This window comes from Ornithorhynchus anatinus, chromosome 5 (genome assembly GCF_004115215.2).
Source record: "Ornithorhynchus anatinus isolate Pmale09 chromosome 5, mOrnAna1.pri.v4, whole genome shotgun sequence".
Classification (NCBI taxonomy): domain Eukaryota; kingdom Metazoa; phylum Chordata; class Mammalia; order Monotremata; family Ornithorhynchidae; genus Ornithorhynchus; species Ornithorhynchus anatinus.
Window position 1 is genome coordinate 89,945,163 of NC_041732.1, and position 12,124 is coordinate 89,957,286.

Below are 12,124 nucleotides of genomic sequence, written 5' to 3' on the forward strand. Positions count from 1 at the left end.
GAGAAGTGAGGAAAAAGCTCTGTTGTTGCCACAGAAGAAAAGGGAGATAATTAAATATCCATTCATTGGTCATGAATACCAAATAACATTAAATAAGCATTTAGCATAATATTAATCACAAGCTTTAGGACTAATTGCTATGTATTACCAATTTATGGCCCTTTAAGAAACCAGATATACTATGGTACCTAGTAAGTGTTAATTGAAAGCTATTTCAGGGACTTGATTTTGCCTTTCTTAATCGGATGGTGACATAATATACGTGTAATTACTGAGCCATTTGATCCTTAGAACACCGTTTTGCACTTCAGAAATTCTTGATACATCCTAAGTTGCCTAAATGATCAGTTTAGAATTCTTCCTTAGAAATTGCATTCATCCCCAATTATCACCTCCCTTTGGCCAAAATAAAAAGACTTTTTTTGCATAATTGCTAAAGAGACAGGATTTAAGTCACCAGGGCCTCCCAATGTATAAGTCATACAATAAAAATGTTAGCACTTGGAAAGGTGAAATTAAGATAAAAATGCACTACTATTCCAAGCTAGCCTACCTGTAGGACTTAGAGACTAAAAGAAAAAGTGGCATTTGTTAAGGATTTACTATGTCCCAAGTACTATAGTAGATACAAGACAATCAGGTCACACATGAGGTTTACACTCTCAGTAGGAGGGAGAATGCGTACTGAATCCCCCTTTAACAGATGAGAGCACTAAGGACCAGATAAGTAACTTGCCCAAGATCACACAGAAGGTAACAGTTACTGGATTAGAACCCAGTTCCTCTGACTCTTAGGCCCATGCTATTTTCATTAGGCCACACTGCTTCTGACTTTTCTCCAATGACTACAGTCATGTTGTCCCTGCTCTAAGGTAGATATGTTGTGGCAATATACCTGGCTGGAGAGTTGGATTGGAGGACATTGATTGATAAGAAACAGAAAAGGGAGGAAATGATGTCAGCCACCAAGAATAACTGTATAAATCCAATGAGAAAAGAACATCTAGGTGAGCCAGGGTGGCATCAGTGTAAGAATCTATTAGAAACCTCCTTTTTATGGTATTTGTTAAGCACTTACTATGTGCCAAACACTGTTCAAAGCACTGGGGTAGGTACAAATTAATTAGGTCAGACACAGGGCAAGAACTGAAAATTAAGTAAGTCAATTTGGTAAAAGTAATTTATACTTCTGATAGATTAAGAAATATTTTGAATTGCTGTATTGGAAGGCATTTTTAATTATTCCTAAATAAAAGGCACTGCTATGGACACCTGAAAATTGCATTTCTTATCCAAAATATATACTTTTAAAATTCCCGTATCAAAATGACACCTGTTTTATGGTTTTAGGATTAAATTATAGGAAAATATATATTTAATAACAATTACAGTGAGTTAATTTGCAGTTACTTTACCCAGAACAAAAGATAAGGACTAGTCAGCCAGCATCTGAAGGGAACGTGATAAACTCTTGGGGATTTTTTTTTTTTAAAGGAAGCTGGAAAAGAAACCAAGGTCTGCTAAGCCCAAGATCTGAATAATGTCATAAACTTTAAATTCCACAATCAAGAGACAGCTTCCTGGAGTTGACAAATTCATTTTTACAAAAACTGGATTTAAAATAGCTGTAAAATGATGTGTTTGTTTTTTTAAGTCACTTTATCTTTTTTTCCACTTCCCTTCATGATGCCTTAAAGTTCAAATTATATGAAAATCTTTATGCTTCCATGACAGAAGATTTTCTTGGTTTGAGGACTAGGTCCTTGTTAGCTATGGAGGTTTCTTGGAGCTCTTTCCAAACTGCACTGGAAGCATCTTTCATCTTCCTTCTCTTTCTCCTGTGAATTCAGCGGGTCACCTTCCTATCCAGTCTTCTTATTCTGACTAATCAACTTCTTCACTAAGAGCCCATGGCACTGGGCCAAGAGAGAATGTTGATCCTCAGGGATCTTACCGTTGAGGAAACTAATAATCTGGGGTACACATCTTCCAGGTGCTTGAAGCATGCTGTGAGTGGAGAACTGAAACAGCAGGACCCATGTTAAGTGCAGAATAGGAGCAGGGTCTTCTAAAACTCTTAGCTGTTCAATCAAGGCTTATCTGTGTTGAAACAGTATCTGTCTTTCCTTTTTCTTTCTTGTCTCCCTTTTTCACTGTAACATCGCAAGCATCTGCCACAGAATCCAGACAAGAAAGGAAGCCTTCTAAGCTCTTTTCATTGAGAGACTTAGGGAATTTTATAAGAGGGTCTTTGATTTCTTCTGGTAATTTGCCTAAAATCTTTTTTCACCTCATTTATAATGGTAGTGATATCTTCTGCTGCCATCATTAAGTCGGTCAGCTAAGAAATTTAAAATCAGGTCAGAGATATCTGTACAAACTTTATTCAGCAAGTGTTTAGAAAAGCTGGTTTGAGTGTCACCTGTTAAGTGCTTTATTCCTTTTTCAAATAATCTAATATTGTTGTATAGGTTTGAAACTTCTTCTTGCACTTATTTGAAGATCCATTTTCTACTGGTGCCAGAAGCAGAAGAAGTTGAAGACATGAATGCTGACCTCACCACTTCCAGGCAGCTCTTACATAAAGGGTCTTGTTAAGTGTTTGGAGAGTTCTTTAACAGGTTCCTAGGAACAATCCTTTTTATGGTTTCCCAAAACATCCTCAATCTCTTCGAGGGACTTGAACATTACCTCAGGCTACTTGCTCCTTCCCTTGAAATTGACTGTTACTCATTAACCATTGCCCTCACCTTTTCTTCCTTTCTTCTTTTTTTCTTAACTTTGAACTCTTTGGTATTTCTGCCACCACTTCTTCTGACAATCCCACTTCCCTTAGTTGCTTTCCTCCTCTGTTCAACCTTCTTGTCACTTTTATTTGTGGTGCTCCTTTCCAAACTAGACCCATGTTTCACATGCTCTTCAATGATTAGATTAATAGGATTACTCTTCATTTCCTTTTCAACTCTCTGGTGCATCAGTTCATTGAACAATCCCAAAAAGCCACTCAGAAATTTTTCACTGACCACCACCGTGTCTTTAAAGAACAGTCTTGAGAGGAATTTGTTAAAGGATCTCACTACTTGCTGAAGCAACATCCTGGCATCCTCCTCTGATAAAGAACTGGGCAGCAGAGACACAATATCCACCCATGTTCTAGAACTGATAGCCTTATCCACAATGACCTAACACAGGCCACCTCCAGAAACAGGAGTTTTGCTGTCCTGAGTCTTTTCTTTAAGTAGTTTATTGAGTCTGGTAATGCCCAGTCTGGATAAAGCATCAAATTCTAAGTAGCCATTGTGCTTGACAAAGGAGTTCACCCCACTGCTCTGTGTTATGCAATGGATATCGCGAACCATGGCTCCTTTCAGTCAGCTACTTCTCCCAAGCTCTTCCAGCACAGAATACAGCAAATGCTACTAAAATCCATATTGGGTATTCAAACTATTTATTGGTGTTGCACTGAGGAGCCCACAAATTTGTGCCTTGTTTTGAGCTACAGAAGCCTGGGTGAAAATCACCCTGTGGTTACTGAGATCAATTTGTCCATTAATAATCCTGATTTCCAGTCCTGTACTCTTAGTAATAATGATGGTATCTGTTAAGCACTTACTATGTGTCAAAGACTGTTCAAGATAATACTAGCTAATCAGGTTGGACACAGTCTCACAGAAGCAGCTAGAGAAGCTGTGTCAGGTTGGACACAGTCTCACAGAAGCTCTAGAGCAGCAGCGTGGCTCAGTGGAAAGAGCCCGGGCTTTGGAGTCAGAGGTCATGAGTTCAAATCCCGGCTCTGCCACTTGCCAGCTGTGTGACTGTGGGCAAGTCGCTTCACTTCTCTGTGCCTCAGTTACCTCATCTGTAAAATGGGGATGAAGTCTGTGAGCCCCACGTGGGACAACCTGATTCCCCTGTATCTACCCCAGCGCTTAGAACAGTGCTCTGCACATAGTAAGCGCTTAACAACTACCATCATCAGTCTCTGTCCCACATGGGGCTCACAGTCTTAATCCCCATTTTACAAATGACATAACTGAGAAGTTAAGTGGCTTGCCCAAGGTCACACAGCAGACATGTGGCAGAGAATAATTAGAACTCAGGTCTTTTTGACTCCCAGACCTGTTCTCTATCCACTAGACCACACTGATTCTCTTGTGCTCTTTCCACAAAGCCACAAGGTGTTCCCCAGAGCATGTCTCACTTGTGCCAGAAGCCAGTCCACAGAGCAAAAAAATAAAGATAATATTTCTGACACTGACAGTGTTAAAATATAAAAAAATGATGCTATACATTCTTGCAGGAATTGGCAGGTAGTTTTGCAGAAATACCAATTACACTTGGAAATCATCGAGGGCCGAACAAGTGGAAAATATATCTCTAGGCTTCAAAAAAGCTATTTAAAGGGACCTGTGACCTGGAACATTAATACTAAAATGGGCAGTTAGGGAACTAAAATGAAGCTGTTTTCTATCAGTAGGTTCAGTGCATTGTAATAATAATAATAACGATGGCATTTGTGAATTGCTTACTCTGTGCAAAGCGCTGTTCTAAGCACTGGGGGGATACAAGGTGATCAAGTTGTCCCACATGGGGTTCTCAGTCTTTATCTCCATTTTACACATGAAGTAACTGAGGCAAAGAGAAGTTAAGTGACTTGCCCAAAGTCTCACAGCTGACAAGTGGCAGAGCCAAGATTAGAACCCATGACCTTTGACTCCCAAGCCCAGGCTCTTTCCACTGAGCCACGCTGCTTCTAGGTTGTATATATGCTGTAAGCTCATTGCAGGAAACGTTTACCAATTCTGTTGTATTATACTTTCCCAAGTGCTTAGTACAATGCTCTGCACAGAGTTAGTGTTCAATAAATACTATTGACTGATCATTTCAGAAAAGGCCAACTTTAAATGAATAGCCAAAGGAGCCATCTGATATTTACAAACTGACCATCTTACCACTGGTAGCTGTGAAAAGTCTTAGAACAAAGATTCAAACAGTGAAAATGCAGCCCTTATAAGAGCACAAATGCTAAGAAGCTATAAGCCTGGCTTTTTACAGGTTGGGACAAAAGTAATTCTTATGTCTGATATATAAAGTAACATTACATAGGAAGACAAAGCAAAGATGTAATCTTTGTAGATCTCAGGAAGGCTATTGATTCTGCCTCACATGACAATCTTCAGAGATGATGCTTCTTGTAGGTAAATGCTCGGCTGGTGAGAGGTCACACCTAAAGAATAGTTATCAGTGGTTCACTGTCAACCTATGGAGTGAATCGAGTGCTTATCCTACAAGGATCAGACCTGGGTCCAATTCTATTCAATATCTTTATTGATCTTGAAGACAGAATAGTGTTTGCAGATGATTTGTAATTGGACAGGCCTACTAGCATTTTGGGAGACAAAAATAAAATTGAAATGGACTAAAGTGAGGAAGAACGATCTCCCCAAATCAAGAAGAGAAGCAGCGTGGCTCAGTGGAAAGAGCACGGGCTTTGGAGTCAGGGCTCATGAGTTCGAATCCCAGCTCTGCCACTTGTCGGCTGTGTGACTGTGGGCAAGTCACTTAACTTCTCTGTGCCTCAGTTCCCTCATCTGTAAAATGGGGATTAAGACTGTGAGCCCCACGTGGGACAACCTGATTCTCCTATGTCTACCCCAGCGCTTAGAACAGTGCTCGGCACATAGTAAGCGCTTAACAAATACCAACATTATTAAGATGAAGTTCAATAAGCTCTGTTCAAGGGAGGATACTTAGCGATGAAAAACAAATAACATAAAGATGACAGAAAAAGATTGGGGGGGCCTTAGTTGACCACCACTTGATATATCATCAATGTAAAAATAATCAACACGAACAATATTCCTCCTTTCTCCTCTCACTCTACTCATATATTACCTTAACTCCTGGGGATTGTGACCTAACAACAAGAGGGTGTATAGGTCATCATTATGTTGTTAGTTTGTTTTTGACCCAATTCAACAGAATTTTGGGATGCACCAGGATTATGATTATGGGCAACCACTGGCAACCTCCATCCACCTCCGCATCAAACAGAAATTCCTTACCATTGGCTTAGAGCACTCAAACAACTTGCCCCCTTCTATCTTACCCTGCTGCTTTTCAACTGCAACCCAGGCTGCATACTTCACTCATCTAATGCCAATCTATTCACTGTACTTTGATCTCATGTATCTCCAAACTGCCCTGTCATCCACAACTTACCTCTGGCCAGGTGGACTCTCCCTTTCTTTTTCAACTGATGATCACTCTGCTCACATTCAAAACCTTATTAAAAATGCATCTCTTCCAAGACACCTTCCCTGACTCAGCCCTCATTTCCTCTTCTCCCACTCCCTTTCACTCTACTCCTGCATTTGGATTTGCACCCTTTATTCAGTCCTCCCCCAGCCCTACAGTACTTATGTACATACCCAAAAAAAGTATTTATCTATATTAGTGTCTGTCACCCCCTCTAGCCTGCAAGCTCACTGTGGGCAAGGAACATAACTGCCAACTCTGTTACACTGTATGCTTCCAAGCACTTAATACAGTGTTCTTCATTAAATAAGTGCTCAATAAATACAATTGATTAATTGACTGATTGGTGATCTTCAAATCCAGGAAAGCTCTGCTCTTAATTGTTCAGTTCCTTTGGAGAGTATTTGGTATAGCTTTGATGATCATATATTGAAAACAATTTGTATACCCAAAGTTTTTGTTGTTTTTATGGTATTTATTATTCAATTGATCAATCAAGGGCATTCACTGAGTACTTCTTATGTGCAGAACACTGCATTAAGCTCTTGGGAAAGTACATTACAATAGAATTACCAAATAATATTTTCAAAAGACTTTTCCCCTCTCTTCTTCCCTCCTTAATAGCCATCTTTGAATGTTCACTCTCCAGTGGCTTCTTCCCCACCGCTTTCAAACATGCTCATGTCTCCTCTATCCTAAAGAAATCCTTCCTTGAACCCTTGGATCCCTACCGTTATTGTCACATCTCCCTCTACCATTCCTTCCCAAATTCCTTGAGTGAGCTGTCTACAACCATTGTCTCAAATTCCTCTCCTCCAATTCTCTACTTGACCCCCCTCCAATCTGGCTTCTATCCCCTTCACTCCACAGAAACCGCCCTCTCGACGGTCACCAATGATCTCCTTCTTGCCAAATCCAACAGCCTCTACTCCAATCCTAATCCTCCTTGATTGCTCAGTTGACTTCAACACTGTCAAACCCCCTCTTCTCCTGGAAACAATATCCAACCTTGGCTTCACTGACACTCTCCTCTCCTGGTTCTCCTCATCTCTCTAGCTACTCATTCTCAGGCTCCTTCACAGGTTTCTCCTCTGCCTTCCACCCAGTAAACATGGGGGTCCCTCAAGATTCAGTTCTGGGCCCCCTTCTATTCTCCATCTAAACTCACTCCCTTGAAGAACTCATTCACTTCCATGGCTTTGACCACCACCACTATGCGGATGAAACCCAAAACTACACCTCCAGCCCTGATCTCTCTCCCTCTCTGCAGTCTTGAATTTCCTCCTGCTTTCAAGACATCTCGACTTGGATGTCCTCCTTTCACCTCAAGCTAACATGTCCAAAACAGAACTCCTTATTTTCCCTCTCAAACCCTGTCCTCCCTCTGACTTTCCCATCACTGTAGATGACACTAGTATCCTTCCTGTCTCACAAGCCCATAATCTTGGTATTATCCTTGACTCTTCTCTGCTAGTCAAAGCACATACTCATTCTGCCACTAAATCCTGCTGGTTCCCCCCTTCAAAACATCGCTAAAATCTGCCCTTTCCTCTCCATCCAATTGGCTACCTCATCAATACACTTACTAACCTCGTTAACCTCCCAACCTCTCTCTCTCCCCACTCCAGTCCATATTTCACTCTGCTCCCCAGATCATTTTTCTATAAAGATGTTCAGAACATGCTTCCCCACTCCGCAAGAGACTCCTCAAGAAACTCCAGTGGTGGTCCATTCACATCCACATCAAACAAAAATTCCTTACCACTGTCTTTAAAGCACTCAATCACTTTGCCCCCTCCTACTTCACCTCACTACTCCCCTACTATACCCTTCACTCCTCTGATGACAAATTCTCACTCTTCCTCAATCCCGTCTATCTCTCCATTGACTCTTGCCCACATCCTGCCTCTGGTCTGGAACACCCTCCCTCCTCGAATCTGACAGTAAATTACTCTCCCCACACTTCAAAGCCATATTGCAGACATATCTCCGCCAAGAGGCCTTCCTTAATGAAGCCTTCCCTTTCTTCTTCTTTCACTCCCCTCTGTCATCCTGAATTGCTCCCTTAGATCATCCCCCCTCCCAGCCCCACAGCACTTATGTAATTTATTTATATTAATGCCTGTCTCACCCATCTAGACTTCAAGTTCATTGTGAGCAGAGAATGTGTCCATTTATTGTTGTACTGTGCTCTTTCAAGTGCTTAGCCCAGTTTTCTGCACACAGTGAGTGCTCAATAATTGAATGAATGAATTAGCATAATGAACTTACAATCTAGAGTTTTAGACAGACATTAATATAAATAATTAAGTGCTCTTTATGTGCCAGGCACCTTACTAAGTGCTGGGGTAGATACAAGTTAATCAGGTTGGACACTGTCCAACTGTCATATGGGACTCCCATTTTACAGATGAGATAACTCAGGCACAGTGAAGTTAAATAACTTGTCCAAGATCACATAGTAGACAAGTTGCGGAGCCTGAATTGGAGCCCAGGTCTTCTGATTCCCAGGTCCTTGCTCTTTCCACTAAGCCATGCTACTTCATATGAGGACCACGGCCTGCCACATAATAATTTGTTAACATACCAGGGCCTGAAGTTATATCATAAAGAAAATGTTTTTAAGGATATTTGCTCTACCTGCATCTGAAGATTAACCTGGCTACCTGCAACTGAAATTAATGTTAGCATTTTAGTAGAGATTTTGATTTGGCTATCAATGTCTTACATCAAATACAGCAGGGATTAATGTTTCAGATCTCCAGAATGGCTCCCTTAATGTGAAAAGGTTTCCACAACATAATCAGAAAATGTCAGTGCATCTTTTATCAAAACTGATGTGAATTTTTTAGGTATCACTTGCATAGTACTTCAAATTTATTTCCAGAAGACAGTCATTTGAGTAGAGTATTGTTAAATCTGCTGTTTCTCAACAGAAAATTGATCACATTGAATACTCCTCAAATTAGTGCTAATTCAGTTACCTTCTGATCTAAAATTCCATGTTGTTTGATGTCTTCACAAGGGTTATGAAATTTTAACTTACCTTAGAATAATCATGAATTTATTTTGTTACACATGAATCTGTCAGTGGTTTAGATAACTACATGATTGCTACTGAATTTCTTTTCTGGTAGAAAGCAGAATCCTTATAGATACCTGAAGTGCGCTAATGCTTTAACAGGATAGCAACTCAGTGCGTGGATTGTGTTTGACAGATTCTCTGAACAGTTTGATGGTTTTTCTCATTTGGATGAGAAAAAGCTGAAAGAATGTAAGGAATAGTGGGTGTGTTTACTGCAGTAACAACTGTCACAGAGGTAAAAAAATAATGGACTTAAAAATATCTTTTATTGGAACTGTCTCTTCAACACCCCACACTTTTTACCTGACTACTGTTGGGCTTTTAGCAGCATGACAATAAACTACAGTACTTCCTTTTTTCAATTCCACATAAGTATGCAAGTTTAGACCCTGGGTTATGACTGTCTCTACTGAAAGATAGGCTGGCTTGTAGTAATAATACTAATAGCAATAATAGCATGTTTAAGTGCTTATTATGTGGCAAACACAGTACTTAATCACTGGGGTGGATAGAAGATAATCAGAAAAGAAAGAGTCTGCCCCACATAGCGTTCTCAGTCTAAGTAAGAGGGAGAACAGGTATTGAATCCCCATTATACAGATGAGGAAACTGAGGCACAGAGACGATCTCCAAGTTCATACAGTGGGCAAGTGGCCAGGCCAGAATTAGAACCCAGGTCAGCCAGTCACCCTGTCAATCGTACTTATGGAGTGTTTTCTGTACTAAGTGTTTGGGAGAGGACAATATAACAATAAACATAATCCCTGCCCACAACAAGCTTACAGTCTAGAAGGGGGTGTTCTGACCCCCAGGGCCATGCTCTTTTATCCAACAAATTCAGTGTATGTTATTCATCCTTCTCACTTTAAAAACTAATCAACTGGCAAGCAAGAGCCATAATGATGCATGATCCTCCATCCATTCACATAGCCTTTGAGACTGGATGATTGATTTTTATTTGATTTTTGATGGATTGATTGAGATCCTGTGTGAAGAAATTGATTAATGAGCTAGTGGCTTGCACAGTGCCATGCAAGCTCTCCTATTTCTGCTAGTTGTATTCCTCCGCTAGGGCAGTGGACACATTGGGTGCATTTGAGTGGGTATTCAGTAAGCTGTAATAGACCTACAATGATTTTGCCTACAAAAACATTTATAACCCAAGTGATTTCAGCAGAGCCCTGATGTGCTAGAGCATGATACATCAGCAGACATTTGCCAGAATAGACTGTTCAACAGCCACTGTGGTCTCCCTCCTACTATCCCTCTCCAAACTCCTTGAGTTAGTTGTCTACACCCACTGACCACTTCCTTTCCTCCAATTCTCTCCTTAACCCACAATCTATCTTCTGCCCCCTTCATTCCACAGAAACTGCCCTCTTTAAGGTCACCAATAACCTCCTTTAGCCAAATCCAATGGCATCTACTCCATCCTAACCCTTCTCGACTTCTCAGCAGCCTTTGACAAAGTGGGCCACATACTTCTCCTGGAAACATTATCTAAACTTGGTTTTACTGACACTGTCCTCTCCTGGTTCTCCTCTTATCTCATCTGCTCGTTCCAGGCTCCTCCTCTCCCTCCTACCCTCTAACTGTGGGAGTCCCTCAAAGGCTTAGTTCTGGGTCCCCTTCTATTCTTCATCTACATCCAATCATTTGGAGAATTCATTTGCTCCCAAGGCTTGAACGATCATCTCTATATGGATGATTCCCAAATCTACCTCTACCTGGATGTCCTGCCAACACCTGAAACTTAACACGTCAAAAAGAGAAGAGAACTCTTCATCTTCTCACTCAAACCTCATCCAACCCTATCACTTTCCTATCACTGTATACAGTACCACCATCCACCCTATTTCACAAGTCTGTAATCTTAACATTATCCTCATCTCACTGCTCTCATTCAACTGACATAATCAATCAATCACCAGATCTGGTCAGTCCTACCTTCACAACATCGCTAAAATCTGCCCTTTCTTCTCTAGCTAAACTGCTATGACACTGAAGTAAGAACTTTATCCTTCTGAATAATGCATCCATCTCCTCTCTGACTTCTCTTCCTCTTGTATCTCCCAGTTGCAGTCTTTACTTCTCTCTACTGCCTAGATTATTTTTTATAAAAAACTATTCAGTCCACACTTCCCCATTTTTTAAAGTGCTTATTATGTTCTGGGCACTATACTAAATGCTGGGGTAGATACTAGATAATCAGATTGGACACAATCCTTGACCCACATGGGACTCACAGTCTTAATCCCCATTTTAGAGATGAGGTAGTTCCGACAAAGAGATCCTAAGTGACTTGCCCAAGGTCACACAGCAGGCAAGTGGCACAGCAGGGGTTAGAACCCAGGTCTTTCTAACTCCCAGGCCCATACTTTATCCACTAGGCCACACTGCTTGCCAAGAACCCACTCTTCCCCACTCCCAAGAACCTACCTTACCATGTGCCTACCAGTGTATTAAGCACTTGAGAAAGTACAGTACACAGGAAGCAGCATGGCCGAATGGGTAGAGCACGGGCCTAGGAATCAGAAGGACCTGGATTCTAATTCCTGCTCTGTCATTTGTCTGCTGTGTGACCTTGGGTAAGTTGCTTCACTTTTCTATGCCTCAGTTCCCTCATCTGTAAAATGGGGATTAAGACTTTGAATCCCATGTGGGATATGGACTGTGTGCAACCTGATTACCTTGTACTATTTACTCCAGTGCTTAGAACAGTGTCAGTGCTTAACAAATACCATTTAAAAAAATAGAATTGGAAGACATTTTCCCTGTCCT

At 40.9% G+C, this 12,124-nt stretch overlaps 1 pseudogene; it reads right to left on the minus strand.

Moving 5' to 3' along the window:
• Window positions 1-1,717: 1,717 nt before the first annotated feature.
• On the minus strand, window positions 1,718-8,393 carry LOC100085520 (annotated as a pseudogene).
• Window positions 8,394-12,124: the final 3,731 nt, after the last annotated feature.